The sequence below is a fragment of the Musca autumnalis genome, unplaced genomic scaffold, assembly GCF_047663935.1.
Source record: "Musca autumnalis isolate F117 unplaced genomic scaffold, ASM4766393v1 scaffold_4, whole genome shotgun sequence".
Classification (NCBI taxonomy): Eukaryota; Metazoa; Arthropoda; class Insecta; order Diptera; family Muscidae; genus Musca; species Musca autumnalis.
In genome coordinates, this window is record NW_027411977.1 from 179556013 (window position 1) to 179580711 (window position 24699).

A 24699-nucleotide genomic window follows, 5' to 3' on the forward strand; every position below is an offset into this window, starting at 1 on the left:
ATACATAAAATCAACTAAAACCCCTTTAAAATAGCTTTACGTAACGACACACAACATTTTTAATTTTCATGATTTTTGGTCAAGTTGGGCCCCCCCCGAAATGAAATCCTGCGTACGTCCCTGCCCTGAATTTAGATATTTCGAGGGTCTTGGTCATATTTTCCATTTGATTAGGCTCTAATTTGGCATATTTGTTTCCCAAGGAAGAAGAACACCCTTTGCAGAGAATTTTCAAAGTAGGTCCATGTTTCGGAGAAGCGTCCGTATAAAGGTACCTCCAGATTTTACCTATTGCGAGAGTTTTGACCACATTTTCCAACTTTGTTATTTTTGGCTCGACTCCGACTCCAGACGAGTTTTTTTCACGACTCCGGCTCCGACTCCGGGTCGACTCCGAGAGTGAATTCCTACGAGGGCGGTTCGGAAACTTCTTAGCCTATCAATGAAAGAGAATAGTTAGTTTTTCAAAAATATTTTTATTTTTCAATATAATTTCCTGAAACTTCAATACACTTAGTCCAACGCTTTTCTAGCAATTCTATCCCTTGATTAAAATAGTTTTCCTCAAGGTCTTCAAAATAGTGGTTTACAACTGTAATTGCATCTTCATTTGAGGTAAAACGCTTGCCAGCAAGGGATTTTTTTAGATTTGGGAACAAGTAAAAGTCACTGGGAGCTAAATCAGGAGAATAAGGTGGGTGGTCAAGCAACTCGTACTTTAATTCGTTGATTTTAGCCATTGTTAAAACACTCTTGTGCGCTGGTGCGTTGTCTTGATGAACAATTATTTTTTTGTGTTGTAAGCCAGGACGTTTTTCTCGAATTTGTACATTTAATTGATCCAAAAGGTTGCAATGGTACTGTGAATTTATTGTTTTACCCTAACTCAGAAGCGTAACCATCCGAATTTCATATATAGTTAATAAATTATGTGAAATTTACCAAACACAAACTGATAAAGGACAATGAAAATGTGACAATATCGATTTCTTGGATATGGGAAACCTACATATAATCGTCGGTAAAATTTTTTTTAAAAATTTCATATTGTTCTACTTTGAGTTCAAGAACAAAAAGGGCATTAAGAAACTGAGCTAGAAGGGCAGCATATTCGACAGAAAGGTTCCTCAATCTATTTAACAGAGAACATGTCATCTAAAAATGATGAAACAATACGAGTATCTCCAAACCGAGATTTCTATTTGCTCCATGACTGATGGGGGTCAATCAAAAACTTCATTATGTCATAACTCAGAAATTTCAGCTACGGGATCCTTTGGGGTTCTCAATTGGGGCTTTCGTTCCGAAAAGGAATTTTTCCACACCCAGATCTTGACTTCCATTTTGTCTCACAGGGTATTCAGTAAGATTTTCCATAGAGACCACAATGCCTTTAACAAAAGACAAGTATGACTTCTCATAAAAACAAGATGAGAATACCAAAAGGCCTTTGTGAGAAGACCAGTAAGACTTCTGACGAAAGAGGTTAAAGGTCCAATGTTAGTTCGATTGTCATAGAACTTTACTTTCGTTTGCAATAGGGTCGTTTAACTTAGTATAATATACCGTTTGCATATATGATTTCTTATACCTTTCTTTTAAAATAAATAATGATTATAAAAAATCTTGTTCCAAATTTAATGTTATATTTCTATAACGTGGAAAAAATTTTGCCCGGAGTCGGAGTCGAGTTATTTTTTTCGACTCAGACTCCGACTCCGACTCCAGCAAAATTGCTCGACTCCAACTCGTAGACTCCGACTCCGAAACCCTGGGTACAACACCAATTGTTTAGGAGTCGTACTTGTATGATATACAGGAAATGTAAGACAACATAATGACGAGAGTTTTAACAACTTTGTCGTGATTTCGAGTTTCCGACAACATCAAGCCTATTGTAAATAATAAACCTAGTATAGCTTTAAGCATAAAAGAAAATAAAAAGGTGTGTAAATAAAAACACAAACATCATCTTTATTGGATCGATGGAATGGGTTCAACTGCTGATGAAAACATTCGATCTTTCACTGCTTCTTTTGCATGGGTTCAAATGCTAATGAAAAGATCGGATCTTGCACGTCTTTGTTTGAACCAATGCAAAAGATGACATGAAATCACGTCGCATAGAACCCCTTCCTTCAAATTTTGCTGGGAAGCCAATGGGTGTTGCAAAACTAAAGAGAAGGCCTCGGATTTTGATAGAGACCTTTGAATTAAATATAGAATCATGGGTACAAAAATGGATCATATCGGTCCACTTTTTGGTATAGCCCCCATATAAGGGTATACCCACATAACACAACAACCCACGTACCTGACGGCCCATTAACATCTTTGTTTTCAATGGACGATAGCCGTAGATATCCCACGCATTTTGACAAACAATGATGACGGAATTCTGATGTAACACCGCTAAATATGTTTCGCAGACCCCCAATGTGGTATACCAAAATTCCCAGCAAAAAGCTTCCCTCCAGAGAGGCAGTTAAATCATATGAACAAGTGATTTGGGAGTGCATCAAATTATGCATTTTCACTCATTCTTTTTACAAGAGCATGACCCCGGAAAGAGGCACTCCATTAGCACTGCATTTTATTAACCCTTTGGCACTGCATTTTAACCGACCCTTTGGTACTGCATGCAGCAAGCATGTGTTTGATACAGGTATTCTATATTATTACATTAACACAAATTATGAAAATTGTCCTTTGAATTCAATCGCAACCATGCGTGTTTCCTCCGCTCTCCATTTAATCAAAGCTGAACTGTTTTTGTTTCATCTGCTAACTGAGTTCGTATATTGTCTTCGAATCACCAGTTAATATTTCTACATGTTCTCCAAAAGTACTCCATTACTCCACAAAAATTTTGCAAATAATATATTTTCCAAATTTTTGGAAATTTTTAAATGCTTTACTGTTTAATAGGGATCATCTAAACGAATTGCTTGTAGAGACCTCTAAGCAAGTGCCATTAAAATGTAACGAAGGAGTGCCTTTTTCACGACTCCGTTTGAACTGCATCCGGATGCTGTTAAAATGTGACAAATGTATGTGATTCTTTGGACTGCATCCAAATGCGGTTATAATGTGAGGAATTGGAGTGCTTTTTATTTACAACTCCATTTTAACTGCATCAAAACATGCCGTGGAAGAACTAGTGCACATTGCACTACTTCCAAGTTATTTTGCTGAGTTCATATCTCGACGACTACAGCCCACAATTCGGACCAGAATAGACCCCTATAGTTATTAGTGATGATCGCAAAATATTTAGGAGGTGAAATGGAACAAAACCAAATTTTTTACCCGATTTTTGTAGCGGTACTGAAGGTCGCAATTATAGTCCGGTTTACTATTTGAGATTATGACAAAGAAGAAGGTTGCAATTAAACATGATGATCAGATAATTTTAGCCGGTTAAATGGACCAAATCTTTTGTGTGAAAATTGGTAAAATTGTCAATATGTATCATATTTTTATTTTTACTTTTCCATTGATGTCAATTATATTGATGAACGTGATCAGACAACAGAGTTACAGCCTAGAATATACAAGGAAGCCAAAGTTTTTATCGTGTTTAGTGTCACCATAATCACGCAAATGGCTGGTTAATACTTCTGCTCCGAAATCCACTGGATTTCACGAAATCCTGAAATAGACCCCATTGTTTACACTTATTTTTTGTTGATTTCAAACATATCACAATAATAAAGGTAGATGCACACGTGCAGCTGATCAAATATAAATTTTCAAAACAAGTTTTCGCAAATTTAATTTGTCGGTAAAAATATACGAAAATATGTTATCGTTCAAGCATCGTAATTAGAAATTTTGATTGATTCCAGAACTGCAAGGATCAACAAATGTTTACTATTTTTTTAGATAACATAAAAGAACTATTGTTATAGTAGTAAAAAATTTTATATTCTTGCGGGTTCTGGAACATACATAAAGTTGTGTTCCAGAACACTACTTGCACTATTTTTCCACCGTTTTGTGCAAGAAATGCGTTGCCGTACTAAACTTGCACTTCTCTTTAAACTAAAATGGAGCAGAATAAAATGTTCTGCTATACAAATTTGGCCGAGTAGAAATTAGCAGCTTGTTTGCTGGCATCTGATTGGCTGATACGTTGATTTTGACATTTCTTCTAGAGTTTTTGCAATTTCTGCCATTTTTCAGTTCCCGCACTGTTTGCACATGTTTGTATAGGAAATTATTTTTTGATATTTCGCTCATTTGCTAATTTCACCATGAAAAAGGTACAGGAACACTATGAAAAATTAACATTGTAACAAAGTAATTTAATTTTTTTTACTTTGTTTACAAATTTTGAAAGAAAAAATTTTTTGTTGCAGCAATTCGTCATCTACCTTGTTTATTGTGATACGTGAAAAGTGCTGCAACTTTTGGTACTTTTTTAGGCTAAAACAGGGTTGTATATCATTAGTACTGTGATTTCGATGTTGATTTCGCTGAAATAACGAAATGAGATGATTTCATTTTTGTACGCAAAATCATGATAAATTTTGCTTGATATCGCGCGAAATCACGAAACGCCTACGAAATCACGAAACGAAGCCCAATGTAAACCAAGCATAAGGGTCGCAGGTATAGTTCAATACTGACAAAATTTGGCAAGAGGTAAGAATTTTGGTCAAGGAAAATGACAGTATTTATGGATAATGATCGTGTATATTTGTATGGGAAAAATATGCAAAATTTAATAATTTGGTCTGCATTTTACTTTCTGTGGCATATTCCGACAAATTACGGAAACAAAACTTGAAAACCAACTATTTACCTCTCATTTGCGCAAATAACGTCAATGTAGCGGTTAGAATACGAAATTGCAGTGTAACATATAAGTGGGTTGCTTTGACGTTTTGTTTGTAAAGAACTACATTTCTTCCATGCTACATGATAAGTAATTCCAGGTATTTTTTAAGTTGATGCAAATTACAACGCCGTACGGGGTCTTGAAGTTTTTGTGCTATCTTTGGTAAGAAGTAATGTAATACCTCGAAATATTGGCCTTTATTCATTGGTCGATAAAAATGTCTTTCGATATATTTTTTTTTTTTTTGCTTTTTAATACACAAAGGTCCGTCTGTCCATCATAAAATGTGGAAAATTACACCTAACTTGGATAGCAAAAATAATAAGAAATTCTATTAAATAGATTCCGTGGAAAACTGGTGATGCCCAAGGGTAGTGGGGTAGGGTATCAAATGATCGGCCCCGTCCTATTATAGCCCTTTCTTACTTGTTTGCATGTTCCATACAAATGCATGAATGTATGTTACACAGATGACAAAGGATAACGAAAATCTGGATTAAAATCGTAAAAAGAAGAGCTACCAGGTAGAAACAGCTTCTGGATTTGGAAAATAACTCGTTAATTTGAGTTATAAGCTGCAAAAATTCTAATACAGAAATAGTGTTGACTGTTTAACTAATCATGGATATTTTCACGTTCAATTTTAGTTTTGTACCCATTTCACTTTAGTTTGTTGAGACCTTAAGACTCTTTTGTTATTAAATTTTTTCCTACATCTGCTTTAGTAATCAACTGTTTCATCATCATTAGCGTATTGTTATCTTTTCATCATCAAAGTCATTAACTTTGCCACCGAAAACAAAAGGAGAAAAAACGCTAAAATAGCAAGTGATTCAAGCAAACTTAAAATACTTTTTCTCCTTATACCGTTGCCAACACAGTCAGTAGAGGGCATACCCCCAAAGAGACCATAACAAAACGCCTTGGATGCATCAGCAGCTGTTTCTTCAGTTTGTTATCGTCACTGGTGAAACAATCGCCATCGTCTTCATCCAAGTAGCTGTGCAAAAAGTTGGCGTTGATTTCTATTATTACTTTTTTGTTTCTGCATTTTGGACTTTTATTGTTGGTTGCTAGGTGCTTCGGGGTATTTTTTTATTTTCTTAGTGAGTTGTTTTGTTTCTCAAGTAGTCATAAAAAGAATGATAAGGTATTTGCCTTTTTGGTACACACTTTGTTGAATAAAAATGGAAGCAAGCGTATTTGATGTTGCAAACAAAATATGCGAACAACAAGTAACAATTTAATTCAGGAGAGCTAAGAGCTAGTCAGGTGCATCTATGTTAGAGCAGAAAGAAGAACCCCTTTGCTGAGGTTCCTAAGTTGGTCGAAGTTTACCTCACAAGGCTGGGATATCAATGTATCGTATCACTCATTCTTTCTTTCTCAAAAGGTGTTAAATTATTCTCGACTTTTTAATTAATGCACAGTCACTCAGAATATCTTTCGGACATTTTACACTTCGAAAACTTTTAACGCTTCCTATACCATTTTCTTTACACACTACAGGTACGGTCTATGAAGAAACAAGTTGACCAAGAGAATTTAATTTATCTATCGCATTCATAGATGGTCCGCATGTTTCCAACTGTCTCTTGCCGATACTTGTAGGGATATTAGATAATCAAAGTAACGACCCGTATTCCCCTGGACCAAAGATTGCCAACCCAGCGAGACCTGTATGGATCGGAAGTTTATACCGCAGGTGAGCAAAATTTGCCGGCAACTTTGTTCGCCACCCTCCTAAATCCTCCTAACCGATCCATCCTCTGGATTTGTTAAGTCTGCAATATACGTATTGCGGCCATTCCATCTCAGTTAGATGCTACGTTTGTAATAACTGGTGCCACCAGTGTCCCTGTAGGGGCTATTCGAAAGCATAGACATTCACAATTTAGTAGATACGTTTTTTCGACCACTTTCGAACCTTATGTTTTTAATTCGGTCTTAAAACGTATGTACAAACGATAAAATATCTGAAATCGGTACCATTATATGAGAGCTATACCAATATGTGAGCCTTGAACCTTAGTTGGCAAATAACATTCAGTATATATCCAACATCGATCAAAGCGTCAAAATATCTGAAGTCGTACGGTACAGTTATATGGGGGCTTTGATGTAGAAATTGTTTTGACCACTTATTTATTTAATTTATTTATTAGTCAATGGAATCCAATATCCTTACAGACTAAGATAACAATTCAAATAGCAAATATTTAAATAATAAGTTTTAAGTATATAAAATAGAATAAATGTGGTACATATAACTTTTAAAAACTTCCTTTGATGTGCTAAAGTCAATGATCGGTTTTGACTCCCTTTGGAGCTGATTGTTGATGAAATTCAAACTCAAAAATGTACGCGTTAATGGACCATTTCGGGCGTAATTAGTGCGGTGTAAAGGAACTTCAAAAATCTTCACAACACGGAGATTTCTAGGAGGAACAAATATTGGTATCATAGACAATAAATCTGGCGAATCGATGTTATTATTAAGCAGATCTAAAATAAAACATGCAGACTGTAACTTTCTACGGCATTCTAAACTTTGTAATCCCAACAATAAATATCTGGATCTATATGGCGGCAGTTCGATAGGAAACATTTTTTCAGGGCAAAATTTGGTAAATTTGTTTTGAATTCTTTCTATGCGTGAAATGTGAACATTGCATTGAGTATCCCAGACAATCGAAGCATACTCTAGTTTGGACCTAACAAATGAAGTATAAATTAATTTTGCGGTAATTGGATCAGAAAAATCTGCGCAATTTCTTCTAATAAACGCTAGAACTTTATAAGCCTCTGGAATGATATGGTCCATATGTGGAATGAAGGACAAGGTAGTATCAAAAATAATTCCAAGATCACGGATAGAACTTAGTTTTGTAAGAATGAAATTACCAATATTAAAAGATGTTTGGATGGGATTGAGCAGTCTATAATAAGACATGTGAAAACATTTTGTTAAATTCAAATGAAGCTTATTTGATTGACACCAAAGGTCCAAATAATTCAAATCAGTTTGTAGATTATAAACATCTTGCAATGAGTGTACTTTGCAGAAAAACTTTATATCATCTGCATATAACAGAAATTTGGAATTGATGAAACAGGATGCAATATCATTTATAAATAGATTAAAAAGTAGGGGACCAAGGATACTACACTGAGGCACACCCGAAGTTTGTAAGTAAGGTCTAGATACATAGCCTTCAATCTTCACCTTACAAACTCTGTCGCTAAGATAAGACGATATCCAATAGAGAAAATTTGAATGGAAGCCCAAGTTCGCAAGTTTTGCAAGTAATATACTATGTGATACTTTATCAAACGCTTTGCTTAGGTCTGTGTAAATGACTTCAACTTGACAACCAGATTCGAGAGCTGACAAACAAAAACTAGTAAAGTATGTTAAGTTAGTCGTTGTAGATCTCCCCGCAAAAATCCATGTTGTTGAGGGCATATTATGGTTTTGCATATAAAAATAGTTTTTTAAAGATGACATGTTCAAATACTTTGGAAACACGAGAAAGCTTTGAAATAGGCCTATAACAAGTAACGTCATCCTTTTTCCCACTTTTGTATACAGGGGTAATCGATGCTACCTTCCATTTGTCAACAAAAACACCTTCAGTTAGGGACAAACGGAATATATGAGTTAACGCAGATTTCAAACGAATATGTCGACAAATATATTAAATCTTCAAATCGGACGGTATCGGCTTATGAGGACTATTTCAAAACATGGGCCTAAGTCCACTTTTTTGTGGAGAAGTTTTCTGGCCACTAGGAACACTAAATCATATCCAATTTGGACAGAAATGTCGATCAAAACTTTAACATCTTTTTGGCAATTTTTTGATATTTTGAACTATAAATACCAAATTATAGACAAACTTCAAAGTATCTGAAATCGGATGGTATCGGTAAATGGGAACTAATTCAAAACCGTGTACCAATTTCCAAATTTTGTTGTTGAAATTACATCAAATTTGTCGACAACAACTTTGAAATCCACGAAATCGGGATGTACTGATATAAGGTTTCTATTCCAAATGTCTACCAATGTCCACAATTTTTGGTGGAGATTTCTGAACACTAGGAACGCAAAATACCAAATTACATCAAATTTGAGATGAAAATGTAGCTAAAAAGTCAAAGAATACTCTTAAAATCGTACCGTGTTGTTACGTGGACCTATATCTACAATTTTTAGTGGAGCAGTTTTTTGGCCACTTTGAACCCTCAGCATCAAACTACATCCAATTTGGCCCGAAAATGTCGATTAAATCTTCAAAATACCCGAAATCCGACGGTAACGTTATATGAGGACTATTCCAAAACGTGATCCGATATAGCATATCTTCGAATTTGAACCTACAAACAAAAAATCAATATATGCAAGCGCCATTTCTTAATTTGTTTGGATGCTAGAGCGTTTAACACATACGGTCAAATGGTCGGACATGCAATTATTGTGGCACAACTGATTTTTTTGTCTCTTTTATTAATACTTTTCATTGCCCTTCGATTTTCTGTAGTGCGATTTTTAACTCATTTTTTAAGTTACCGGAAAAAATCGGTAACACTAAAATGCAAAATTATGAGTGAAATGTTCAACTAACAAGTAAAAATATCAGTCGGCTTTGCAGACAGAGATATACCCTCAGTCTATGTAAATTGAAACTTTCATCTACGGACAGACAGAATGTTGTTAGGGTCTTTTCAGAATATTGTGGCCCTTTTTAGACATTTGAACTTACGGAGGAGGTCATCCAAGTACCACCTCAGTAACAATTTAGAACAGACAAAGTCCATCATAGAAGTAGATCTTATTTTAGGGAGTCTAATCTTTTCGATAGATATCGCGCACACTAGTCATTTCAGTTGGTCATCGTATAACTTTTGGACCAGTATGCCAGGAAGTATGGACATTTGACAAAATATGACGAAGGCCAAATTTTGGACCAAATCTGTTGATCAACTCGAGAGTTCTTGTGCTCTCCAGCCACTACATATGGTGCCATAGGAGTTTTTACACCTTTTCTCAAGAAGTATGGACTTTCCCCTGAAAAATGTTTATGCAGCGAAGTTGCTTCAACGAAAATCAAAGTTATTCGAGAGCAGGCTTTAAAGTGAACTTATCCGAAATTTTGTGTGGGTGCTACACGAAGGAGTGGACAAATATTCGAACCTGATATATATCTGGTATATATTAGGATGTGTAAAGTATGGACCAAATCGGTCACTCCCTTCAAGAGTTATCGTGCGCACAATTTTTTCGAACATTTTTGGATTTTTGTGTGAAGGAACCAGAAAGAATCTTATCTTGTGCTCCAACCACTACACACGGTGTCACAGGAGTTTTTAACACCCCCGCCGTACGGGGGCACAACAAAAATCAAAGCTATTCGAGAGCAGGTCCTAAACTGAACATTTCCGAAATTTTGTGTGGGAGATACCCATAGGAATCGACCGATTGAACCAATATTGGAACCTCATCCAAGCCTGGTAGAAATTTCATGATGTGCAAATGGACCAAATCGTATACCCGCTTCAACAGTTATCGTGCGAAAACCATTAATTCGATTAGGCACATTTTGCCCATATGAAAGTGTATATACCCTCGTTAGCATAAATGCTGAGGGTATAAAAACTGACATCATTGTTGCTATCGGTAGAACTTTACGACAACTGTTTGTTGGTCGCTATCTTGCTGATTAATATCGTTAGTTTACGAGTAATATTAATTAAATTAATTATAAGCAATTCCACTGATTTTTTTCGGTAACTCAAAAACTGAGTTACAGAATTGCGCTACTGATTGGTATACCAAAAAAGTTTAAATTTTAAATCTCTTTCTGTTTTCTCGCTCTCTGATGACATGTGTTATCAGATCCATCGCATGTGTTATCAGATCCATCGCTTTCTCATTTTTGTGACAATTAAGTTCTTGCCACAAGAGTTTCCAGAAAAGACCCGCTCCGTCGGCATTTAAAATCTGTTGAACTAAATGCCCTTCTTTTTCATTCAATAATGTCTTTGAGCTCAAACTTAAATTTTCTAAAGCTACTGAAACTGCACTGGCTGACACTACTCTTAGGAGGATAGGAGCGAGCTGGGCCGCCACCACCAACATCAGCCCAAAACCGAGGAGGTTGATAAAGAAGTTACCCTGGAATTTAACGGCCAATGTTTGTGCAAGATAATGGGAATGTTTGTGGTGTAGAACAATTTGATGGGATAGTTGATGTATTGAATGCAATAGCGGTCAGATTTGATAGACAAATCAACACGGAAACCTTGGAAGTAGATGACAACGACTAAGACGAGAATGGTGGAAAACAAATTCATCAAGTTGGACAATTTTTGACGGTAAAAGGCTTCACGCAATGCACGAACCTTATCGTTACTGGTGGCCATCAAGGGGAACAGGACAAAAACGGCACCTTCGAATTCAGTACCACGTCCAGTTGTAACGGTAATAGGTAATTTGCCCTGTTTTTGAGGCAAAAAGTCGATTTTGCAACTTTTAATAATAATAATTTTTTAGTTGGCATTGTAAAAAGAACATGTCAAAATTTATTAACATGAATGACATTTTTCAAAATAGCGCCATTATCGCGGTTTAAATTGCAGTCAAAGTGAGAATTTCGAAGAAGAACTAAAAAAATATATATTGTAAGGCATATTTCAATGTACTTAAAACCGCGGAAAAATAAACCAAATATAAATATATTTAAAATGGAATAGATTGGCAATTGCGAGAGGAATTTATTTCATATATAATATAGCTTAAAAATTTTGGGTAGCGACCAAAAAACACAAAATGTCAGAAATAAATATTTTATTTTTCTTAAACTCACTTCATATAGGCTTACACCAAATTGGCCGTGTTTGGCCGTTATTTTGCCACCTAGAACACATTACTGAAAGTCTTCTGCATTGGTATTACTAGGTTTCAAAACCCGATTTTGTCCGTTTTTTGATATTTATGAGATTTTCTTAGGTTACTTCTCAATAAAAAGTCTTAACATTGTGGAAGTTTGGTTTAAGGAAATAAATAATAAATATGAAAAATATAGTTGTTTATAATTTCGTTGCAAGTAAAATAAGTAATGGCGACAAATTGTTCGGTATATCCGTGGTTTTCTATAAACGGTGCGGCAGTAGTAAGCTTTATTTTATCTCTCTATCACATATTAATCATTGATACGTTTTAAAGGGATACTAAACTCGTCTTTATTAACGTACTAGCTGAACCCGGTGCGCTTCGCTACCCCTTTAGATTGATATGCATTTGAAATTTTACGGATTTTTTGAAATCAGAAAGAAATCAAATTATTTATTGTAATGCTTTAGGATATACAATGTTTTTTGTTTTTCCTTCAGGAGCGTAAACAAACAAATCGGCCGGTCTACCAACACGTGAAAATGCAACGTAGAGCTGACCATGAGAAAAGCAAGAACATGCTAAATTTAGGCCCCATACACGAAGAGTCTGTCCTTGGGATTTATTTATAGTCATTGCAAATGCTAAACGTACATGAAACTGCAATCTTTTAAAATTGGAGGGCGTTTCTGTTGCTATTAGAGGGATTCGAGGTAGCAGTACATCTGAACCTATATACTTCCCAGTAATAATCGTTGCCTCAATTAAATAGTTATGTAGTTTTTTTTTTTTTTCTGTTAACCTTGTACCATTGCAAAGGCGAGGTGGGTCTATGTTTCTTTATAAAATGATAGGAACACCAACTTTTAGCACTAAATTATGTGGTGGAAAGCCTGGAAGATCCAACGAATTTAGTAATTCAACTGGATAGTTAACCGTGTCGTCTTCAGTTGCCACAGTATCAATGGATTTGTACGTTCGTGCATTTCCTGAAATTCTATTGACTGAAATTCTTTCAATATAATTTACCAATTTGTTTTGTAGACCAATTTTCGCAACATATTCCAAATTTCATTGAAATTGGGCTTACATAGCGTGTTTGCATCATCAAATACATGAAATCGACCGAAAATATATGTGGGTGCTATATGTAAATCTGAACCGATTTTAATATAATTTGACAAATTTTTTTGTAGATTTCAATTGAAGTTGGACATACATAAGGTATATATTGCATAAAATACATGAAATCGGCCAAATCTGATCCGATTTCAATATAATTTGGCAAACTAATTTCTAGGATCAATTCCGTCAAAGATTCCAAATTTCGTCAAAATTAAACGGCGTGTTTGGTGTAGAAAATACATGAAATCGGCAAAAAATATATATGTTAGCTTTATCCCAATCTGAACCGATTTCAAAATAGTTTGGACCATTTATTTCTGCAATAAATTCCGTCACACATTCAAAATTTCATTGGAATTGGGCATACAAAACGTGTTTTATGCATCAAATGCATTAAATCTGCCGAAAATATATATCCAAATCTGATCCGATTTCAAATTACCTTGGCAAATTTATTTTTAGACTAAATTCCGTCACACATTCCAAATCTGAAGAATGTATCGATAATCGTTCGTTAGATATCAGCATACAAAGTCTACATTTTTTGGTGGTACCTCCGATCCTGAGGCTATACCTCCAGATCGAGGCGGAATTTTTAAGATTTATATAGCCTGTGAGACTTTCAGGCCATGTGGTAATATACTCTGAAAGTTTCAGGAAGATCGGTTCAGCGGTTTTTGAGTCCATAAACTTCACACAAACAAACAAACGTACAAACATTTTCCCCGTTTATAGATATAGAATACCGCACAAATTTCATTGAAATAAATATGGGAGCTATAGCCAAATCAACACCGATTTCAATACTTATTTCTACACCAAATTTAGATACACATTGGACATACATAGCGTGTTTGGGGCATCAAATACATGAAATCGGCCGAAAATATATATAGGAGCTATATCCAAATATGAACCGATTTCAATATAATTTGGCATACTCATTTCTACAACAAATTTAGTCACACATTCCAAATTTCATTGAAATTGGACATACATAGTGGGTTGGGTGCATCAAATACATGAAATCGGCCGAAAATATATATAGGAGCTATATCCAAATATGAACCGATTTCAATATAATTTGGCATACTCATTTCTACAACAAATTTAGTCACACATTCCAAATTTCATTGAAATTGGACATACATAGTGGGTTGGGTGCATCAAATACATGAAATCGGCCGAAAATATATATAGGAGCTATATCCAAATCTGAAACGATTTCAATATAATTCTGCATACTCATTTCTACAACAAATTTAGTCACACATTCCAAATTTCATTGAAATTGGACATACATAGTGGGTTGGGTGCATCAAATACATGAAATCGGCCGAAAATATAAATAGGAGCTATATCCAAATCTGAACCGATTTCAACATAATTTGGCATACTCATTTCTACAACAAATTTAGTCACACATTCCAAATTTCATTGAAATTGGACATACATAGTGGGTTGGGTGCATCAAATACATGAAATCGGCCGAAAATATATATAGGAACTATATCCAAATCTGAACCGATTTCAACATAATTTGGCATACTCATTTCTACAACAAATTTAGTCACACATTCCAAATTTCATTGAAATTGGACATACATAGTGGGTTGGGTGCATCAAATACATGAAATCGGCCGAAAATATATATAGGAGCTATATCCAAATCTGAAACGATTTCAATATAATTCTGCATACTCATTTCTACAACAAATTTAGTCACACATTCCAAGTTTCATTGAAATTGGACATATGTAGCGTGTTTGGTATATCAAATACTTGAAATAGGCCGAAAATATATATAGGAGCTATATCCAAATCTGAACCGATTTCAATATAATTTGGCATACTCATTTCTACAACAAATTTAGTCACACATTCCAAATTTCATTGAAATTGGACATACATAGTGGGTTGGGTGCATCAAATACATGAAATCGGCCGAAAATATATATAGGAGCTATATCCAAATCTGAACCGATTTCAACATAATTTGGCATACTCATTTCTACAACAAATTTAGTCACACATTCCAAATTTCATTGAAATTGGACATATGTAGCGTGTTTGGTATATCAAATACTTGAAATAGGCCGAAAATATATATAGGAGCTATATCCAAATCTGAACCGATTTCAATATAATTTGGCATACTAATTTCTACTACAAATTTAGTCGCACATTCCAAATTTCATTGAAATCGGACATATGTAGCGTGTTTGGTATATCAAATACTTGAAATCGGACGAAAATATATATGGGATCTATATCCAAATCTGAACCGATTTCGATATAGTTTGGTACATTTTGTTATAAGCCACGTTCCGTCACGCATTCCAAATTTCATGGAAATCGGACATATATAGCGTGTTTGGTACATCAAATACTTGAAATCGGACGAAAATATATATGGGAGCTATATCCAAATCTGGACCGATTTCGATATATTTTGGCACATTTATTTTTAGGCAAAAATCCATCACACGTTTCAAATTTGGAGTCTGTATCTGTAACCGTTCTATAGATACTTGCATACAAAGTTTAAATTTTTTTTTGGAGGTACCTCCGATTCTGATGCTATATCTCCGGATCAGAGCGGAATTTCGAAACTTTTTATAGCCTATGTTACTTTCAGGCGATGTAGTAATATACCCTGAAAATTTCAGCAAGATCGGTTCAGCGGTTTTTGAGTCTATAAATTTCAAACAAACAAACACACAAACAAACAAACATACAAACATTTTTCTATTTTATATATATAGATATTCAAAAAATATACAAAACTGTAGTAACAATTCGTTGGAAAATCTACTTGCGGGGACAAAATTTGTGTTACTTACTACCGTGATCGTTTTCATCAGTTTGTTGTGTATAAGAAAACTAATGAAAATGGCATTGGAAAAAATAGCTTTGTTCGTTATATACGTAGTTGCTTATAACCGTTGTTCCTTATATCCGAATTTATCTGTAAAAATCTTCGTTTTATCTCACTTTTACACATAAATAATTTAAAAAGTTAAAAAATCCTTTAATTCCGCTGTTATTAATTTTTGTCTCAAAAACAGGGCAAATTACCTATAGTGCGGTGGTGGGTGAAAAGGCCTCCCATTCAAATGTTGCTCAAATGTTGGTGGCGATGAAGAGAGAGATACCGGAACCCAAGCCATAACCAATTTTCAACAAAAGCAACACAATCAAACCGGCGGCAAATAATTGGTGGATGATCAACAAGCAAACACCAACACCATATTTTAAAACGGAAATATCGAAAAAATCGAATGGGGCCGATATCGATTGTTTGCCAGCTCTATAACAAGTGTCAAACTGAATTTAGGTATTTCAATATTGCAATACGTTGGTGGTAATACAAAACAAGTAAAAAAGCGTTAAGTTCGGCCGGGCCGAACTTTTCATACCCTCCACCATAAAATATTCTGAACTAACATGAAATAATTAGTTTTCATTCCTGTCCCCAACTTTAAGTGGGTACGTTAAAATGTCAGATAATTAACATAAAATGCTTCAATCGGGATGCCCTTTTTATGGTGCCTATGTATGTTGACAATTTTTGATGGAGAGGTGCTGTGACCACTAAGAACTTCAAATGTCAAATTACTTCTAGTTCGGTTTAATATTGTAGCTAAAATCATCAAATTACTGAAAATCGGGAGGTACCGTTATATGGGGGCTATATCAATACATCGACCTTTCTTGACAATTTTTGGTGGAGAGGTGTGGTGACCACTAGGAATTTCAAATGTCAAATGTTTAAAATACAGATAATTTGGTTAAAACTTGTAGGTAAAATTCTCAAAATATCAAAGATCGGGAGATACCGTTATATGGGGCTATACCAAAACATGTACCTATGTTCATAATTTTTTCGAATATAAGTTTTTTGGTCACTAAGAACCCTAAATATCAAATTATAGCTAATTCGGTCTAGAAATGTGACTTAAAACGTCAAAATACCTGAAATCATATTCTAAAAAGTGGACATATGTCCACTAGTTATATAAGTTTATTGACATTTAAAAACCCTAAATGTCAAATTATAGCTAAATCGGTCTGAAAATTTAGCTACAAACGTCAAAATACCGTAAATCGAAAGGTGCCGTTATATGGGGGCTATACCAAAACGTGGACCTATGTCCACAAGTTTTGATATATATGTTTATTGACATTTAAGAACCCTAAAGGTGGAGAGGTGTGGTGACCACTAAGAACTTCAAATATCAAATGTTCAAATTACAGCTAATTCGGTTAAAACTTGTAGGTAAAATTCTGAAAATACCGAAAATCGGGAGATACCGTTATATGGGGCTATACCAAAACATGGACCTATGTTCATAATTTTTTCGAATATAAGTTTTTTGGTCACTAAGAACCCTAAATATCAAATTATAGCTAATTCGGTCTAGAAATGTGACTTAAAACGTCAAAATACCTGAAATCAGGCGGTAACGTTATATGTTGGCTATTCCAAAACATGGACCTCTGTCCATGAACCGTAAATGTCAATTTATAGCTAAATCGGTCTGAAAATTTAGCTAAAAACGTCAAAATGCCGTAAATCGGGGGTACCATTATATGGGAGCTATACCAAAACGTGGACCCATATAGCCCATCATCGAACTTGACCTGCCTGCAAACAAAAGACGCATTTTCCCAAAATTTCAGGGAATTTTGGTGGAGAGGTGTGGTGACCACTAAGAACTTCAAATGTCAAATGTTCAAATTACAGCTAATTCGGTTAAAACTTGTAGGTAAAAAATTCAAAATACCGAAAATCGGGAGGTACCGTTATATGGGGCTATACCAAAACATGTACCTATGTTCATAATTTTTTCGAATATATGTTTTTTGGTCACTAAGAACCCTAAATATCAAATTATAGCTATTTCGGTATAGAAATGTGACTTAAAACGTCAAAATACCTGAAATCAGGCGGTAACGGAGAGGTGTGGTGACCACTAAGAACTTCAAATGTCAAATGTTCAAATTACAGCTAATTCGGTTAAAACTTGTAGGTAAAAAATTTAAAATACCGAAAATCGGGAGGTACCGTTATATGGGGCTATACCAAAACATGTATCTACTTGTATGTTCATAATTTTTCGAATATAAGTTTTTTGGTCACTAAGAACCCTAAATATCAAATTATAGCTAATTCGGTCTAGAAATGTGACTTAAAATGTCAAAATACCTCAAATCGGGCAGTAACGTTATATGGGAGCTATTCCAAAACATGGACCTATGTCCACTAGTTATATAAGTTTATTGACACTCAAGAACCCTAAATGTCAAATTATACCTACTTCGGTCTGAAAATGTAGCTAAAAACGTCAAAATACCATAAATCGGGGGGTACCGTTATATGGAGGCTATACCAAAACGTGGACCTATGTCCACAAGTTTTCTTATATAAGTTTATTGGCACTTAAGAACCCTAAATGTCAAATTATAGCTAAATCGGTCTGAAAAACGTCAAAATACCGTAAATCGGGGGTACCGTTATATGGGGGCTATACCAAAACGTGGACCGATATAGCCCATCATCGAACTTGACCTGCCTGCAAACAAAAGACGCACTTTCCCAAATTTTCAGCGTCATATCTCCATTTTTGTGGATCCTAGAGTGATTACCACAGACGGACGGACGGACGTGCACAGATCGACTCAGAATTTTACCCTGATCAAGAATATATATACTTTATAGGGTCGCAAATGAGTATTTCAATGCGTAACAAACGGAAAAACAAACTTAATATACCCTCCATACTATGGTGGAGGGTATAAAAATGGATAAAAATGTGTTGAAGTAAACAATTTTTTTTGTGTTCTTTCTTGATTTCTGGCCAAACCACTCCACATTCAGACCTGTGCTCAAAAAAAGAATTAAAGAATACCCTTTGGGCAACATTGTGCTAACCTATGATTTTTCGATATAAACACTACATCCCACAAAAATCAATGCTGACTTATTGAAGTTTTGATTTTGTCGTTTTTTTCTTGAATTGTTGCTATAATTAGAAGGCGCAACATAAACAATTTATACGATAGTGAATCTCGTAATTCCACGTTGTCGTATATAAAAAATGGAACAATACCGGAAAATTTCAGGTGGAAAGTTGTATACCACCAACGGACTATTAAATATCATCCGTTTCGATAGGATATTGATGACACAACCTTCAAAATACCGAAAATCGGGAAGTACGCTTCTATGGGAGTTATTTGAAGAAAATGGCGTATACTAATAATTCTCTTCTGCAATATTTTATATACCCATGGCAGTTTAAATACTAAATTTCAGTCAGACTAAATACAATTTCAGCCATTTTGGTGTGATAATGAGGCTGAAACCTTTAAAATACCGAAAATCGGGATTTATCGTCCTATGGGGGCTATATAAAAACGTGGACTTATATAAATATTTTATGGTAGAAATGTTTCTTAGCCTCTGGAAACACAAAATACAAAGTTACAACCGATTCTGTGGTCGAATGAGACTAATACATTCAAAAATTCTTAAAGTGAGGCGTACTATATATGGGGGCGATACCAAACCGTGGACCTATATAAATAAATTTTGGTAGAAATGTTTTTAGCCTCTGGAGACACAAAATACCAAATTACAACCAATTCCGTGGTAAAATGGAACAAATATCTTAAAAATTCCTTAAAACGACGACGCGTCACTTTGTATAGGCGCTATTCGAAAACGTGGACCTACATAGCCCGCTTTCATACATATAATAGATTTTACCAAAATTTCATCAACCTACTTCAATCGGACGTTAGAGTGATTTCCACAGACGGACGGACATGGCTATATCGATGTAGAATTGCACGCTGATTAAGAATATATAGTTTGTGGGGTCTACAATGATTATTTCGAGTAGTTACAAACGGAATGACAAACTTAATATACCCCCATCTTATGGAAACATCGCACATACGGGTAATATAGGCCAAAAGTTGATCAAAACTCAACATATAAAAATCGCGTTTTTAAAAACAAACTATTGGTAAACAGTCACTGACCCTTTTCCCCATTCGCTATGACCATCCGCAACTATCTGCGGTTAACCAATATAAAGGAGCAGCCGATTCAACTCAGCTATAATGAAAGCAAAAAAGTACAAGTTCAAATATTATAAAATGAAGTGAACATTGAAATAAAAATATTTTCGCGAAAATTTATAATTTTCAAGGTTTTTTGTTTTTGTACATTCTCCGTACAATATAAGCTTATAAAAGTTCAAAATTGTTTTTGCAGCTTCACTTTTTAATAATGGTGGTACGTCTCTTCCTTCATGCATATTTTTATGATAATTTTTAAGATAACTCAAATTTTAAAAGTGAAAAAGTGCATGATGCGAACGTTTGCGGACTATAATTACTTTTGGTGATTTATGCACTGAAGTCTCCATCATTAGATCCAATCATAATATATTGCGCATATTTGCGCCATTCTGAAAAAATCTCATTTTTATCGACTAAAACCATTGAAATATTTAAATATGGAAGTATTTATGAAAAATATTTACAAAATAGAAATATATGTTGGTTGCAGCGTTCGCCAAATCTACTTATTTTATTTGTACTCATGTGTATTAGAGCTTATAAAAATCGCCAAAGATAATTGTTTTTGCATCTTCACTATAAGTTTATTGTGATACATCCCGTCATTCATAGATATCATTTATGATAACTCAAATTTCAATGGTGAAATACTACATGATGCGAACGTTTGGGGACCAAAGTTACTTTTGATGTTTTATGCAAGATTCTGCAGATTATGCTGATTCAAAGATTATACGCCACGCATAGTTGCGCCATTCTGAAATAGTCATATTTTTCTCCACTGCAATCATGAAAACCTTTAAATTTGTTTCTGCAGTTAAATTGGAATAATTCATGTAAAACAATTTTAAAAAAATTACGAAAATATGTTGACAACGTTTGCCAACACTAATTTTTGATCTGTCTTATAGCCGGGGCTCTTATTTATCAGACTAAATCAAAACTTTTAATAAATGTTTGCGCCATTCGGAAAAATCACTGGTTTTTCTGAAGTAAAATTTAAATAATTTATGTAAAACAATTTTAAAAAAATTAAAGAAATATTTTGGCATCGTTTGCCAACACTTATTTTTGATCTGTCTTATAGCCGGGGCGGTTATTTAGTAATCGCAGTCGGTGCGGAAACTTTTTTCACCGAATCGATCTTAGAAACGCGTTTTCGTTATCAGTAGTTTTGTAGGTTTGTACCAATTTTCAGCTTGATTAGACCTATACTACGCTTTTAGTGCATTATTAACCTCATATCCGATGCTAATATATATGGGAGCTATATCCAAATCTGGACCGATTTTCATTATTTTCTACAAAAATAGTCCTTGGACCAAATATATGGTTTGTGCAAAATATTATATCAATCGGATTATAAATGAGGTTTTTAAGAGTTTTAATCAACTTTTAACATACATTACTTCTATGTGCATCGTTGAACGCTTCTCGTTAGTTGTGAAATAAAACACATACTCCTCAAAATTGAAATCACCAACGGGATATCGGCAGCTGGAATCAAACGATTATATAATGTAATAAATAGGTACATCCATATTTTAAATATATTCATGTATATGATATGAAATAGCCAAACATTACGTTACCTAGAGATTCCATGTATTTTGAAGTAAGCTCGTGATACAAAATCGATGCGTTTGCTTCTTTTTTGTCTGCATAGCTGACTGATACTTTCTTACTTGTTTATAGTGAAATTAATTATTAATTAACACTAACTTCAACATTAAAGATCTTAAAAATTACATTATGGATTTAAATGTTCTCATCGACTTGAACATTCTCGATAAAAAACCAGTAAGGAAAGGATCATATTCGGGCGGGGCCGACTATATGATACCCTAAACCACTGTGATATGAAAAATTTATTAGATATATATATCAATTTGAACGGATTTCTATATAATATGGTACACTTATTACTAGACAAAATTCCGTCACACATTCCAAATTTCATCACAATTGAACAGATATATGGGAAAATATATATGGGAGCTATATCTAAATCTGAACCGATTTCGATATAATTTGGCACACTTATTTCTTTCAAAATCGGACGTATATAGCGTGTTTGGTACAGCAAATACGTCAAATCGGCCGAAAATATGTATGGAAGCTATACCCAAATCTGAAGCGATTTCGATGTAATTTGCCACATTAATTTTTAGACCGAATTCAATCACACATTCCAAAATTCATCAAAATCAGACGTATATAGTGTGTTTGGTGCAGCAAATACGTCAAATCGGCCGAATATACATAGATATGGGAGCTATATCCAAATCTGAACCGATTTCGCTGTAATTTGGCGCATTTATTTATATACCGAATTCAGTCACACATTCCAAATTTCATCAAAATCGGACGTATGTAGCGTGTTTGGTGCAGCAAATACGTCAAATCGGCCGAAAATATATATGGGACCTATATCCAAATCTGAGCCGATTTTCACCACAAGCAATAGCGTTCTTCCTATGGACAGACAGACGGACGGACATGCATAGATCGACTAAGAAAGGGTCTATTTAGTTTCCTTTTGTATGTTACATACAAATGCACAGACATAATACCCCTTACCACAGTGTGGTGTAGGGTATAATTATATGAAAACACTTTCTATTTACTACGAAACCTAAAGATTAGATGGTTGCTGGTTATTGAATATGGCGAAAATAAAAGTTTTTAACTATGTTTGTAATATATTTAGTTCGCTAACATTTAATCGCATAAAATATTGTAAAATACATACATATATTTTTTTTCTGCATTATTTCTTCGGTGTTGTTTTTTTTTTTTCTCTGCAAGCAAAAAATTTCTTTACAAGTCATAAAAAGAACATTACAAGTAGTTAATTGCTGCAATGCGATACATTTCACATATTCATGGTCTTTCATGATATTTAATACAAGACAATGCCAGCCAGTCCAATTCCATGGAATACAATTTGTTCTGTCAGTTCATGTTGATGTTCGTTCATGCCAGCGCAAATGTTTCTTATTTCCTTAACTCCTCTTATTTGTTCGGAAGAGAGACCAGCCAGCCAGCAACCAACATCAGCTATTGACAGCATGCCAGGGCTAGGAATCGAGTAAGGGAGCTAGAGGCGGACTACTGTGGTTGTTTGTCTTGGCTGACTGAACATATCATTTCATTTATTGCTGTCAATAGGAAAGAACGACGAAATTGAGAGAAATAAATTGTCAATTAATTTAATTAATAGCGAAATGAGTTTACAATTAAATTTCATACGACAAGGGGGAAAAAAGCAGAAAAATAATAAAAAATGGAATTACAATTCATGTGAATGACAGAAACAGTAATGTTGTCAGAGCAAAATACCGGGTCTATTCGAAATAGTAGAGAAAAATGATATGTATATTTATATTGAAACATTTAAAGCAATTTGTAATTATGATTATATATTATAATTTTAATTCAACTCATCTAACCAAAAACGTTCTCATATTGTATGTCATGTGCCATTTTAATCGCCCCATCACCACTGTTCAATACAGCAATCGCTTATTTATCCGCAAGGAAAGAATATTTTATGACAACGGATTTCTCGTGAAGAAGTAATAAAGATTAATCACTCACAGTAGGAAAAACATGTCTATCATTGTCATTTTTAACATTAATTCCAGGGGTTATTAAAATGAAAAGTAATTAAAACATTAACTTGTTTCTGTTTTTTATGGGCACTTATTTGATGGAAACCCCTTGTTAAAGGGTATAAAGGCAAAAGCTGTTATTAAAGCAATAAATTTCCAAAAAACAATACCATGTGTACTTTTTTACTGATAAATTGTTCTTTGAACATAATATTGCTACAATTCGAAAAATAATATATGTATGTAAATAATGTCGTATTTTATAAAAATAACCTCAAATTACAAACTTTAATGTTGCTACCATGCGCGTCCGCCTGAGGTACTCTTGTGTTTAAGGTTCAACACAAAGAGAGGGTTGGCCTTTTTATTTTGCGCGTCCGCCTGAGGTACTCTTGTGTTTAAGGTTCAACACAAAGAGAGGGTTGGCCTTTTTATTTTAGATGGCGACTCCCATGCGTCAAGTTAGTTCATAAGTATTTACGATTTGGTGCTAAATACTAACGAAAACGAAACAATACCACAGATCCAATCCCTGAAGATGGTATTGAATGTATACCACCCGGCCAAGATGAGGTATATTTACACTGCAGCAAATCCTGGAGAAGACCCAAGGGATGAAGATAGACACCTACCACATTTTTGTCGATTATAAAGCACCCTTCGACTGTCCACTACGTTCAAAGGTCTTCGAAAAACATGGACCTATGTCCACAATTTTTAGTAGATAAAGTTTTTGCACCACATCGAACCTTAAATGCCAATTTAAAGTTAATACACTCTAAAAAAGTAGCTAAACCCGTCGAAATACCTGAAATCGGGGGTATCGTTTTTTTATACCTAAACGTGTACCTAAGTCCATAAGTGTTGGTGGAGACTTTCTTGATCTCTTGGGCCCTAAATGCCACATTATAGCTAATTCGGTTAGAAAATGTAATTAAAAACGTCTTCCAAAACGTGGACCTATGTCCATAATTTTTGGTGGAGAAGTTTCTTGATTACTGCGAACACAAAAATCCAAATTATAGATAATTCGGCGAAAAATTATAGATAATTCGGTCTTCTTCAAGCCATTAGCCTAAAGCTCATTGATACTATGGTAGGGAGGGTATACATATGTATGTTTGTTTTCC

General features: G+C 34.6%; 1 long non-coding RNA gene across 1 annotated transcript in view; it reads left to right on the top strand.

Annotated features, from left to right (window-relative positions):
• Nucleotides 1-24699, top strand: part of LOC141400803 (uncharacterized) — a 163585-nt gene that overhangs the window by 24277 nt on the left and 114609 nt on the right. Inside the window, exon 2 of the long non-coding RNA XR_012412199.1 lies at nucleotides 6413-6548. This is a non-coding gene — a long non-coding RNA (uncharacterized lncRNA). The remainder of the gene's footprint in view (nucleotides 1-6412; nucleotides 6549-24699) is intronic.